Here is a 14,974-nt window from a genome sequence, read left to right as displayed (position 1 = left end):
AACGCAGGGAGAAAGAATGACAGCAGATCATGATGCAGGTTCTGCATGAAGGCATGAAGAACATAGCTGCATCATTGAAAGGCACTCATCTGAAAGTAGGCTCAAGTGTAGGGCTACTTGGAGGGTAGCAAGCAGGAATTAATATAGGTGCTGGCCATTGGGGACGCACACTTGTAAGAGGCATCCCTAACTGCCAAATATTTGCCCACACTCATCCTTTGGTTAATCCTTCATATTATCTACAGGAACCTAACATGAGTGGCTTAGGGAATAGGGTGGTGATTCCAGAATGTCAGATCGAGCCTCAGAACCAACTGGTGAACATGAAGGCCCATAGGGACACCATTCAAGATATATATGGGCCAGGGCTGAGGCCAATCGGCCACCCCACCTTCTTAAAACCTTATCTAGAGTATATAGACAAGGATAACCCATACCCTCGGGGATATAGGATCCCTGACTTCATGTTGTTCTTAGGACACGGAACGCAGTCAACACTGGAGCACATTGGGAGGTTCACAATCCAATGTGGCGAGATTGCTAATTATGAGAACTTTGCTAACTTGAAGCTGAGATTGTTCCCAAATACTCTCACAGGTCTGACATTCACATGGTATACATCACTACCACGTAACTCAATCATCAGCTGGATGGAAATGAAGAAAAAGTTCCATATCTAGTTTTATAAAGCGGAGCCAAAGGTCAGCATAGCAGAACTCTGCAAGCTCACACAATGGGCTGGAGAGACGGCAGACCAATACTTGGTAAGGTTCAAACATCTAAGGAGTAGGTGCTACGTGCCGCTTCTAGAAACTGAATTCATCAAGCTGGCATAGGCAGGACTGCATATAGAACTCCAAAAGAAATTTTAGGGGATGGAAGTTCAAGATTTCTATGAGCTCGTGGCCAAGGTATAGGGTTATGAGGAACTACTTAAGGAAGAGGACTATCACCAACGGACTATAGCAGGGACCTATTTTGGAGACCTAGATATGGTAGTGGCAGAATTAAAGAATGTTGGTAACTACACATGCCCAGCTCTGGTAAGGAAGGCCAAAGAACTTCCCAAAAGACCGAACGTAATTCAGTACAACTTTGATACTACTAAAATAGAGGAAATTTTTTATTTCCTCTTCAAAGAAAACTTCATCTCCCTACCTATGGATCGTAAAATCCCTTTGAAGGAAGAACAAAGAGGGAAGAAATACTGTAAATACCATCACTCGTGGAGTCACAGCACTAAAGCATGTTAGGGATTCAAGAAGGTTGTTCAAGACCAGATCAATAAGGGAGTTCTGAAATTTCCTAAGGAAGAATCTATGGTTGTAGACGAGGACCCGTTCCCACCATTTGTTATAGTCAACATGGTAGAGATAAACTCTAACAAATGATGATCGAGGAAAAGTGGTGGTAGGCAGAAGGATAAGAGACCTTGAAACGTCTGGAACAGGGATAAAGTTACTCAAGGAAACTTTAAGAGGGTATGGGACCGCCTGGGGAAACCTACGAGCTAGTCCAGTAAGAACAAGTCTTCTAAATGGGACGTAGGCCTAGAAGGGCAAAATATGAAAAGCCCGCATGGCCTCAAGGTAGTTTGGGACCACTTGGGGGAAACCCAGTATGAATACTATCAGCAGAAAGTAAAGAAAAATGGCAAAAGACCTTCAGGATGGCATATTGGCTTGGGGGGATTGATAATGACAGAGCTAGATGGATTTAAGGTGGTCTAGGATCTCCTAGGGGAACCGTCTAGTAGATTTGACTTCTTTGTAAAATACTCAGCACCCCCCAAAATAGGTGAACCATTTATGGGGACACCAACGGGCTGGGATATAGGCCCCGACGGCCTACCATTACCCCCATTAACAACATCAAAAAGTAATATGGAGCTTCCTTCAAAGCTAAAAGTCGCTAAAGGCTCAAGCAGGTTTGTCACACCACCTGGTAACATGCCGCTTCTGAAATGGAGAGTCATGAGGCACAAGAAGTTCCTAGCTGCCTTAACGAGAATCCAGAAGTGACGTCTTTAACAAAAGTGGGCTACACAGAGGTACTTCAAACAGCAAAAACATTGAGGTACAGGATAGCCCCGACATTCAACAGGAGGCTATCAAGTTTAGAAGGAAGTCCACTGAGGATCAAGACGAAGGAAGTGAGGCCAACAATAAAAAAAATAGGACCATTCACATTAGAGAAATACCACTCAACCTTTGTTGCGTGGTATCATTAACACTACCTTCTCAATTCTGATCCACAACTGGTGATACCAAGGGCTAGCAAAAATAGAACTCTTTGGGGCCGACACAAACGAGCTCGTATCAATATTGCCTAATAGAGCCAAGAGAAGAAGGGTATGAACCTATAAGTACGCAAGCACAGAAAGAAGAGATTGCAGAGCCCGTTTGCCCAATCACTTTGCAAGTAATGAAAGGAAAACCAAAGCAAGCCATCTTGGAGAAACCCAACATGAAGATGACTCAGCACCTGAAGCCTTTATACATCAGGGCACATTTCGATGGGAGGCTAATGACTAAGGTCCTCATGGATAATGGCTCAGTAGTGAACATTTTGTCAGCCCGCATGATGATCAAGATGGGACGATGAGAGCATAATCTGATGTCGATTGAGGTATCAGTTGTAGGGTTCACTGGGACCGCATCTAAGGTCCTTGGCATACTACCATTACAGGTTGATGTTGGGACCAAGCCATCACTGATGGCCTTTTTGGTGATCAGTACCACAGCACAATACCAGGCCTTCCTAGGTTGGGATTGGATCCATGCCAATGAGTATGTACCTTCTTCACTACACTAAATGCTCCTTATGTGGAAAGGAGAGGAGGTAGAAGTGGTCTGGGCTGAAGACAAGCCATTCACAGTAGCCACTGACTTTATGGATGCGAGATATTACGATGTTGATATGGGCCCATTTATGTTCTGAAAGGCTCAAAGAATCCTTTCATACAGAATAACAACGGACGCTATAATGCCTCTAACCTCACAGAGGCATAAGCCCATCATAGAATTGGTTGAAGATTGAAACAGATAGAGGAAAGGCTGTAGTAGCTGCAGCCATTCAAAGGCTATAGTTGCACAATATACAAGAGAAACTAGAAGACTATGGACCTGAGATCTGTGGGACCGAAGTTGTATATAAAGATGAAACCTAAAAGGTAGCACAACTGCATGAGCTAGACCCTACACCTCTAAAATTCAAAGACATAGCCCCAGAGGTCCAGGATCTACTAGAAGAAGTAAACCTCGAATCCTAAAAAAGCCGAGAATCACATTCATTAGCTCACTACTAGATAAAGAACAAAAGAATGCCGTCAAGCTTACACTACTAGAATTCAAGGACTGCTTTGCATAGGACTATGATGAAATGCCAGGGTTGACTAGATAGCTAGTCAAACACAGTCTTCCTATAAAGCCCAACTATAGACCGCACCAATAGCTCGCTAGGAGAATGTTAGTCAAAGTGATGCTACGAGTAAAGGAGGAGATCAAACGCCTCGTACGGGCTGGGTTCGTACGGCCTTGCAGGTATGCTCAGTAACTCTCAAATATAGTCCTAGTAATCAAGAAGAATGGGAAGCTATGAGTTTGTATAGATTTTTGAAACATAAATACGGCCACACCTAAAGATGTGTATGCAATGCCTATTGCAGATAGGTTAGTAGATGCTGGGCCTGAAAACGCTTTATTGTCATTTATGGATTGCTTCTCCAGATACAATTAAATTTTTATTGCAAAAGAAGACATTCACAAGACCGCTTTCAAGTGCCTGGGCTCCATTGGAACATTCAAATGGGTAGTTATACCTTTTGGTTTGAAAAATGCCGGGACACCTATCAACGGGCTATGAATGCCATCTTCCATGATATGATAGGGAAGCATCTAGAAGTATATATAGATGACATAATGATAAAATCTAAGAAGGCACATGATCATATTGAGCATTTGAGGACGAGCCTTAAGTTAAACCTACTTAAGTGTGCTTTCAGTGTAACTACAGGTAACTTCCTTAGATTCCTTATCCACAGAAGGGGGATTGAAGTAGACCAGAACAAGGCACGGGCTATATTAAAGGCAAAGGCATCGAGCAATAAGAAAGAACTTTAAAGGTTCCTGGGGCAGGTCAATTATCTTAGGCGTTTCATCCTGAACCTTGCAGGGAAGATGAAAGAGTTTTCTAAACTCTTGAAATTTAAAAGTGTCAAGGAATTCACCTGAATTGGACATCATCAAGAAGCCTTTGACAAGATTAAAAAACACTTGACAAAACCTCCGGTCTTAGCGGAGAATACCCTATTTTTATTGTATTTAGCTTCTACCGCTACGTCCATAGGTTGTATGTTAGCCCAAAATGTTGATGGGGGATGTGAGCAGGTGGTTTATTATTTAAGTAGGTGTTTAATTCTGACAGAGGCCAGGTACTCAATTCTAGAAATAGCGTGCTTGGCGCTATATTATGCTTGTACTAAGTTAAGGCATTATATAATAAACACAGTTGTGTATGTGGTTTCCCATTCTAACTTAATTAAATACATGCTTAATCGGTCAATCATGATGGGCCGTATAGGGAAATGGAGCTTGGCCTTGGCAGAATTTTCTTTAATATTTTTGTCTTAAAAATCAGTGAAGGGCCAAGCATTAGCAGACTTCCTGGCTGATCATCCCTCAGTCGAGCTCCCTGATGATAAGTAGGAACTACCTGTGTTCTCAATAGATTCAGGGCCCTGCGTGCTTAAGTTTGATGAATCTAGTACTGAACAGGCATCTGGGGTCGGAATAGTGATAACCTCTCCTATGGGGATAAAAATGATACTATCTTTTTAATTAGATTTCGAGTGTACTAACAACCAGGCATAATATAAAGCACTACTCATAGGGCTTGAGATTCTTCAAGAAATGAAAGCTCGTGATGTGGTCATAAAAGGGGACTCTCAATTAGTCATCAAACAATTAACTGGTGAGTACAAGTGTACGAGCCTGACTCTAGTGATGTATTATGCTGGGGCTTCCCAGATTCTAGAAGAGTTTGAAACAGTGATGTTGATTCATGTTCCTCGAGCCCAGAACTGGGAAGCCAATGAACTGGCTCAAATAGCATCAGGGCTAAGGCTATCACTTGAACTCACCAGAAAAGTAATTATGGTGGAACAGAAAGAACATCCCTCGGTCGTTCAGCGTGGTTTGACGGTATAATGCAATGCGGTCTCACAAGGGTTAGCTCGGGATTGGAGAGATGATTTTAAGAGTCATTTACAAGATCCCAGTCAACATTACCCTTACAGAACAAGGATATGCGCTCAACACTTCATTTTAATTAGAAATGAATTATACAGAAATGGCCCTAATGGGTTATTACTTAGGTGTTTGGCCCTTATTGATTATATGAAGGTTTTAAGACAGGTACATGAGGGAGTCTGTGGGGCTCATAAGTTGAGGCCAAAGATGCAATGGCTAGTGCGTAGGCATGGGTACTATTGGCCATCAATGACATGAGACTGCATCGAATATGCTTGGAGGTGCAAGAAATGTCAGACTTATGGGCCAGCACAAAAAGTGCCAGCATCAGACATGTACCCAATCATCAAACCATGGCCTTTTCAAGGATAGGCTATGGATATAATAGGGAAAATCTATCCAGCCTCATTTAAGGGCCACTCATTCATCTTAGTGGCCACAGATTATTTCACTAAGTGGGTTGAGGCTGTCCCTATAAAGAAAGTAGAACAGAGTAATGTTATTAACTTCGTACATGAACAAATCATGTTTCAGTTTAGGGTTCCTTAAATGATTACAACAGATCAGGGGACAATGTTCACCGGAAGTGAATTCAAGGCCTTCGCTGAGGAAAGTGGGATTAAGCTAGTGGTATCCTCACCATATTACCCTCAGGCCAATGGACAGGCTGAAGCTTCCAATAAGATCATCCTCAGAAGTCTAAAAAAGACAATCAAAGAGAATCCTCAAGAATGGCATGTACGATTGCCCGAGACACTATAGGCATACCAGACATCTAAGAGAGAAGCTACGAGCACAAACCTGTATGTGTTAACGTATGGGCACGAGGCTATTTTGCCAATAGAAATAGCAGTCCCTTCGCTACGCGTTGCGAACAGTTTAGGAAGACCGTTTAATGACTACAATGAAGCTATGATGAACGAGTTGATTCAGTTATATGAAATTTGCTTATAAGAACTCCATCATATGATCGCCTAGAAGAAGGAGGTTTTAAGAATATATAATAAGCAGATAAGAAGGAAACACTTTCAGGTGGGCGAGATGGTGTGGAAACTTGTGTTACCACCTAGTTCTAAGGACCGAACATTTGGTAAGTTTTCACCTAATTAGGAAGGATTGTTCAAGGTAAATGAAGTACTTCAAGGGAATGTGTATATGTTAGCCAGCATCGATAGGATTCCACATAGACGGGCTATAAACAAAAAGTATTTGAAAAAATATTGGCCATCATTATAATAAAAAGTGATAAAGAACCTGAGGCCTAGAATGGTCTCTGGGCATACTAAAGTCACACAATAGGACAAAATTGTTTGTTCTTTATTATGTGAATCATGTGATAAAGACTATGGAATATAAGAATGAAGAATAAAGAATAAACAATGAAAAAATATATATATACACATATACACTATTTATAAAGACTGCACATGGTCTCCCACGTCGCCAAAGCCGAGTCCAGATCCACAGAAAGGGTCTGATGACGGGTAAGGACCGTCTCAAACTCAAGCCAAGACTGAAGATTAGCATCTAAAATGGCCCATACCTCATCCAGAACCTTAGTGGTGATTTCCAGTTCAGGTTCAGCTGGACCATCTTCAGCTTCAGCTCCTGCCAACTCCTCTTCTGCTGCTTTTGCCCATAATGCCCTGAGATGATCCACGCGAGGAGCAATCTCCTGGACCCGATCAATAGCAGCAATCGTCCGGGTCTTAGAGGCCAAGTACTCATCCCTCACTAACTAGTTGTTCTTCAAATACTCTAACAGAAGGGGGAGTTCTTTACGGCACTGGCTGATAATGCCATAACATACTAGGACTTGAGCTCGCAAGAGTACCAACTCAAACATGGAAACTGCCTTCTCCACAGCTTCAAGAACCCAGATTATCTTCTCAAAATTTTGTTCAAGAATGAGGAGTGGATCTCGATTGAGTTGGAATTGCACAAACCTCCAAGCATCTAACACAACGTCCATTTTAGGGACGCAAATGTGGGATAGGAGGGCGTCAGTGGGCACTGCCTCTAGTGCAACTAGATAAAGAAAACAAAATAAGGCCAGCAATAAAAGACCAAGAAGAAACTGGAAAGACTAGAAAGAAAAAAGTAAAACAAGACTATACCTGAATTGGGTCTACGAGTGCTTTGTCTTTACTCGTGGAAGGGGGAGGAGTACGTGCAAACTGCGCCGTTGAGCATAGAGCCTTCTCCACACAGCCCGTAAGAGTGGAGGAGTCAGTTCGACCCCATACTAAACCACTTTGAGGAGGGACCAGAGGGACCAAAGCGTTACTCACAGACGTTGTTTATAATCCCTCTAGGGATCTCTCAGAGCTCCTACCCTCTTGGATACTTGATGAGTGGGAGGGAAGGATCAAACTGATTGGGGGGACCATCTGGGGGCTCTCAGTAGCAGCAGGACCTTGGATCCCAAACTCCAACTCATCACTCAAGGCTGCGGTAAAAGCCTCTCCCTAATTAAGGGAGGCCCCAATGCCTTCTGGACCACCTGGGACTGCAATAGCCAATGCAGCCCCCAGACCTTCATCACAATCTATCATCTCACAGGGCACCTCTTGAGAGACTTTAATCGGATCCATGGGTATTAGCTCAGGAGTGGCAGCGGTGTGGCAAGTGATCATTAGAAGATCTAGGATCTGGGTCTCTTTCTCCCCTTATTGAACAAGAGTCACTCTGCCATCATCAGAATCTGCTAACAGGATCATCGTTCATTGGCGCTTATGTGTGCGCTTTCCTTTCTGAGGCGTGTGGCCAGTTAAGAGAGGGGTAGAAGAAGGTTGGTCAAGTGGAGGGGTCACCTTCTTCTTCCTTCTCTTAGCTTCAGGTGATGGAGATAGAGCCCACTTCCTTTTGTTAGGAACATCTCCTTTATCGGGACGACTGAAAGAGCTCTTCTTAGCCCCGGGCTTTCTGGAGACTAGGGGAGCAGAAACTTGGGAGGAAGCGTCATCTTGCTCCATCTCCTGGACCACAGTCCTCAATGAAGGGGCCGTTTGGGTCTCAGAATCGGTGGGGGTGTCAATGTTTCCCCTTAAGAATGTCATCAGCATGTGGGATTGTGTCTAATCACGGCCTACAAAAAAAAAATAAAACAGGTTTAGTCTGGGGTACAAAGTAAGAAGGATAAAACCAAGACAAATGCGGAAGGTAATACTTACTAGTATAGCTCTTTATTATGCACCTAAAACGCTGGGCCCACCATTTGTTGAAATAGAGCCAGGCATCTCTATCTACATGTTTCACCTTGCACTGTCTTTGAGTGGTGAGTCGAATGGCTATCTGGTCAATAGCCTCCTTGTCCAGCAGCTCTACATTAATTTAGGGGGACAGGCCCCGAGGGATGCATTGACTCAGTCCATACTAGCCCACTACCAATTGAGGATGGTAAGACTCCAAGTATACTCTCAGAGACTTAAAGGAGGAGCAAGTATATGGCAACCACATCTTCCTGGGAGTGGTGGCCAAAAGGAAGATTTCGTCCCTTAGAGGGTTGGCGGGCTTACTCTTCTTTTCTACCATATACTTGTACCAGGTGGGAAGGCGGTGGTCGAGGACGTTAAAAGCTTTTAAGGTCCTCCCCAAGGACCAGCTTTGCTGACAAAAGAACTTGAAGAAGTTCTTCGAATGGACCAATGGATGACCACCCAAGAGACAGGTGAAAGGGGTAATTGGCGCAGGAATCGTCTGGAAATGGTTCCCGCCAGAGATTTAGAAAATAGGTCATCATCTATAACTTTAAAAACTAGATGGGCCTATGAAGTTACTGAAGGGCTTCTTGGTCAGCAACTCCCTCATGCTGTCATAGAGAAGGCATAGAAACATAGTCCCTAGGGCTATTTGGTTGTCGTAGAGTAGAGACTGGGCGATCTTTAGGTGCAGGCGTACGGGCTTCCCTCCCCATAGGGCCAGGATCTATTAGCTCAATAGGATCCATATGAAGACCAGGTGCTCCGTGGCAGTGACGGTCTCAGAGGCTAGTTTCTCAAAGAATAACTCCATAATCTTTGTGTAGGAGCCCGTGCTCTTGATAAACAGGGAGGGCAGTATGGGAGTCATACTTCTTGGGGATTGCATAGAAGTTCTCCTCCCTGGTGATAGGCAGCCCCAAGAACATGAAGACATCCCATATTGTAAGGGACATCGAGCTGAGCTCGAAGATGAAGGCATTGCAGACTGGAGCTCAGAAGCTGAGGAGGGCCATTAGAAGCTCCATGGGGACGTCGACATCGGCTAGAGATAACTAGATAAGGTCATATAGACCCATCTCCTTCCACTGAGGCGCATGTTCGAATTTCAAATGCCTCACCCAATTGACCTAGGCACGAGGAGACCAAGGCCAGTTCCTGAGCTTTCTGTAGGATGACTCAGGGAAGGGCAAGGTCATCCGGGCCAAGACCAAGTTGCGAATAGATGTCAATGGCCATGGGTTTGGTTGAGTGGGAGTGGTGACTTTGGATAGGTCAGGAGAAATTATCAGGTACCCAACATCGCTCTTATTGGAGATTTGGAAACTCCAAGGCGATGTGCCGGAAAAAGTGAAGTAAAGCTAAAATACTTTTCAATAAAATAGAAGGGCTAAACACAAAGAAGTGAGAAACCTCCCAAAAAGCCACTGATTCATGGAATGAGGAATCCTCCTGAAAAGAAATGAACGACTATTAGAATGGGAAACCAATCTAAGGGGACAAAAGGGTTTTTCAGACTACTAAATACATACCGTCACGAGCCCGCTAAGTGGGTTAATTGGGTTTTGGATAGTCGCCAGAGAATCTGGCAGACTACCAGTAGAGGTAGAAGAAGGAGTAGTGGCAGAAGAAATGGTAGGAGTGGAGGAAGCCGTTTAAGAGTCAGGGTAAGATAAATACAATAGATTGAAAACTTGAAATTCAAGAAACAGCAAAGAGGGCAATAAAAGTGACTAAAATAAAGAAATGAGTTTATATCAACAAAGGGCGCTCATAAGCGAAGCAATGTTTCAGTTTTTTCAAACATGCCACGTGGCTTATGTTACTAGCTATTGGCACGCAGGGGGCATTGTTTGGGCTAAATATGAAACATCGCTCAATTAAGTCACAAGGCTAGTTGGGCTGAGTAATTGAAGCGTTAGGCCCAATATAAACGAAAGGGGCCGGCCTCGAAGCTCAATAAAGGCCACAAAAAGTAAAACATGTCGAAATCCTGTAAGCTACAAATATTAGACCATTGGCATGAAGACACGATTTTAAGTAATGCCGAAATCTACGCCTAAATAGTTCAATGAAACGGGCTGGTTATCAAAATGGAGAGACTATACCATAAGTTTTGCGAGATTCTTGATTCTTCTGCAAAACGTGCTAAGTTTCAAGGGAAAGGCTCCCACTATTCTGACATTATAAATAGAAGGAGAAAATATAGAAGAAACAAGTTAATACTTCATCAATGACTCGTAACTTTTACATTTGTTAGCCCTTTTTAGTTTTCAATTTTTAGTCTGTAATCTTTTTACATTTGAATTAAAATCATACACTTGTTCTACCAAAGTCTTGTATCTTTTACATCCAAGTGAGTTGTGGTAAGGGAGCTTAAGACCTTGTTTGTTATCTATTGAGACCCAGCATCTCTAGCATGCTTGGTATTTATTGTTCTACCACGAACAATACATATGCCATAAATGTTTGGCACATGGAACTGGGAATTGCATTCAATGCGCTGAGTGCTCATCAAGGCTAGGATCCATTTCAGTTGAAATTGATCCTGTAGTTCATTTAAATTAATTTTAAAATATTTTTAATATTATATTTTTATTAATATAAAAAATATAAAAATTTTAATAAATTTGTTCATTATCAATCTAGCCAGTATAAATTTAATCCATTAGTTTAATTTAATATTAAAAAATTTTATAATTTTAAAGTTTGACTATCAAGATAGACTATATATCAAGACAGATTCTGGATAGTTTAAGTATAATTTAGATGACCTAATTTAATATTAAAAAATTTATAAATTTTACAAATTAACTATTTATATGTACTCTAAATAGTCTAGATTTAATATTAAATTTTTTTATATTTTTTATTTTAATAAATATAATATTAAAAATATGTAAAAATTAATTTAAATGCATGGCAAGGGATCAATTTGGGTTCAAATAGAGGGTCAAGATTGCTCCTAACTCTGATAAGCATTCAGTGCTCATTATCAAATGCGAACACTAATTTGGATTGAAATGGAGGGCTAGGAGCAGGAGCACACGATGCTCATCAATGCAATTCCTTCAATCTCCATTATTGTCCTTCAATTCATTGCAATTAACCATGTGAACAAGTTGATCAAGTGGCCAATGCCATTGTCATTTCAGTTATGGTCTTCGTCAATCCTCTTCTTTGGATGCATTTGTATTGGGACTTTAATTAGTTTTCATTGTTCCAACAAATAATTCATGCTAGCTTGTTTGCCAATAAATGGTAGTGGTAAAAATTTGACTTATAACATATAAAGTTGTGAGTTTAGACCACAGTGTTAATGAGAAAATTTTGTTAATTGGCATATCTCTATAAGTGTTCTTTGAGCCTAGAAATACTGATCCTTTCATTTTTATTTATAAGAAAAAAAACTGCATCACACAGTTTAAAAAAATCGATTAACTATATTAATTGTGTCTGAAAATAAAAGAATTGGACTACAATACTCTTAATTAATTGTGTTAATCAATCCTTCATTAATTGTTTCTTATGACTATGAATAATAAAATTATGAGGGGTAATTTAGAAAGTTTGCAATAAATTTCTATTAAAAAATATACTTTTGCTTATATAAAAAAAACGCTAAGTGTAATAGTTTTTTTTATAAATAAAAACGTAAGGAGTATACCTTAACTTCAGCAAATCTGACTTAACTTACCTAAACTTGTTCTCATGAAAAAGGAAAAACAAAATTCATGAATTTTTGTCGGTAATTGTAATAACTTGGTGCATGGCAAAAAGAAAAATATAGTGATTATCAATATTTATCTCTTGGAACATTTTATAATTATGAGGACAGAGAATAGAGGTTGGCCAAAGAATTCTCAAACAAGTTACAAAAAAATAGCCTAAGATATGGGAAATTTCGCGATCCTCACCTTGTTTCTCCTTTTCCTTGCCATCATAATCACAGACACAGAAGCATCATCTTGCAATGGCCCATGTGAAACCCTAGACGACTGTATGGGTCAGCTCATTTGCATCAATGGCAAATGTGATGATGATCCTCAATCTGATAACCAAAGTTACACCAACTCTAATGTGGACGACAATAATTTCTAGTCCAACGGCCCTGACTCTTTGCCTTATGAGCCGTCCAGCATGCCTGCCATTCTCACCATCAACAACTTTAGTCTCGATGGCGATGGAGGTGACCCTTCTAAGTACGACAAAAAGTTCCACCTCGACGAATGAGTTATTACCCTGTCCACTAGATGGTATGCTGGTGGGTCGCGATGTGGTAAGAACATCCGAATCACAGCAAAAAATGACCTGAGCGTGGAGGCGAAGGTAGTGGATGAGTGTGATTCAGAGAAAGGGTGTGGCAAGGAACACGCAGATCAAACACCATATAGAAACAACATAGTAGATGTTTCAAGAATGGTGTGGAACGACCTATACCCGAATAAGACAGATGAAGAAGGAGAAGCAAACGTTACTTGGACCATGGCCTGAGATTATAATTATAATTTTATTTTCTTCTCCCTTGTGACCAAATCAAATGTCCCAAGAGACAAAGCATATAAAATTAAAGCTTTGTATTATATATTCTGCATGTAGTTTGTATTTAAGTACATAAGTGCGCTACCTAGCTCGATCGAGAATGAGAAAACTATATTGTCTGATATGAGTTTCCTCTTATCGTTCTTTGTACTTCTTATTATCCCTTGGGTGAATATGTTTCGTTAATTTGGGTGTTATTAATGAAAGAAAAAAAGATGTTACTCCATCCCAAATTATAAGATATTTTTGGAGGAGATTTGATATCCCAAAATATCAGATATTTTGGCAAAAATAGGATTTCATTAATTTTTTTTCAATGTTATCCTTCCCATTATATTCTCCCTCTTTAATATAATGAATTTTACAAGTTAAATTAATATTTTAACAAGTTGAAATAGGGTTAACATAAGTTAAATAGTTAACAAGCAACATAAAGGACTCATCAAGTGATGTAAGGGAATTAACATGTAATGTGATGTTTTTAACAAGTATAAGTTAAGATAACAATGTAACAAGTTCCAAATTAATTGGAACATGGTTTTTTTATATAATAATTGGAGCATGATGAAGTAACAAATAATGGTTCACATTAGCATGTAATGAAGGAATTTAATAAGTCATGATATGCAATGATTTAATTTACATCTTATTTCTTCACTTCTATTAAGGGCACTTTAGCGATTTTGTCTTATAATAAAATTATTTTCATTTCAATGCCAACAGGTTGTAGTGCATTTTCATATTTATTTAATCCTTATTTTTTTTCGGTGAATGTGGGCAAAGCCCTACTATTATTATTCATAAATCAAAACCTTCCTTGGGTAAGAAATACCCAAAGCGTCACTGTACAACAAGTTCTGTAATCTATTAGGAGGCTCAACAAACCTCATCAACTCAAAAGGTAAATCTAAACTATACTTAGCTAACCAATCAACAGCCGTATTTTCCTCCCTATACACATGCTTAAATCTAATCTTCTTAAAATGAAAACAATCTTTCCTAAACATGTCACTTAATAACCTAACATTACATGTATGTCATCTTGTACTTTACTCAGCATATTAATTACAGCCAATGAGTCACCTTCCACGATTAGATTTTCAACTCCATGCTCCTTCACCATTCATATTCCCCACAAAGCACCCCAAATCTCAACATTCACAGTAGTACAAGCCCTCAAATTTAGACAAAACCTACCTACCTAGCCACCCTTATTATCCCTAAGTAACCCCCCACAACTACCCATAGCAGATTTACCTTTTACAGCCCCATCAAAACTAACTTTATACCTAGTATAAGTTCTAACTATGCATTCATATGCCATAACTCTTTCAGCTAAATTTATAAGATTTCTTAGCCACTGCAATGAGTACATGTCTGAAGAAACAAATTTCAAAGGTGAAAGAGTATCTAAATGCAGAGTTAGTTGATGCTTGTGAAGATAATTTTGACATTTTGGCATGGTGAAAAGTGAATTCTTCTAAATAAAATTTGAGTTTCATTGCACATGATTTATTGGCTATACCCGTCTTCATGGTATCTTCAGAATTTGCTTTTAGTACTAGGGGTCGAGTATTAGATACTTTTAGGAGTTCCTTATCTTCGAAAATGGCCAAGGCACTCATTTGCACTCACAATTGGCTATCATCAAAGGGCAACCCATTGGAAGAGATTGATATTGACTATTTTGATAAGACTTTATATGTTGTTGATGGTAATCTGAATAAGTTATTTGATTTATATTCATTTTGATTTCCATATTATATAATATATAGTGTTACTTACTAATCTAACTGTCTTAATTTGTCTTGTAGAGGAAGAGTTAATAGCTCAATCTTCTGCTATATCATTAAGTGACTCTGAAGAAGATAATCATTGAATGAGGATCTATGAGGCTAAATGGATTATAACTTTAGAAATTAGAATTATTGATACTTATTTATTTACTGTTAAAATATTTATCCTTGTATTATTTAGAGATTT

General features: G+C 40.0%; 1 pseudogene; it reads left to right on the top strand.

The window, feature by feature from the left end:
* The first annotated feature begins 12,343 nt into the window (after positions 1-12,343).
* LOC129310778 (kiwellin-like) lies at positions 12,344-12,943 on the top strand (annotated as a pseudogene).
* The last annotated feature ends 2,031 nt before the right edge of the window (positions 12,944-14,974 follow it).

This window comes from Prosopis cineraria, unplaced genomic scaffold, assembly GCF_029017545.1.
Source record: "Prosopis cineraria cultivar Desert tree isolate PC_DT_omini unplaced genomic scaffold, ASM2901754v1 PC5, whole genome shotgun sequence".
NCBI lineage: Eukaryota > Viridiplantae > Streptophyta > Magnoliopsida > Fabales > Fabaceae > Prosopis > Prosopis cineraria.
Note: the sequence above shows the minus strand (reverse complement) of the source record. Positions and strands in the feature narration are given on the sequence as shown.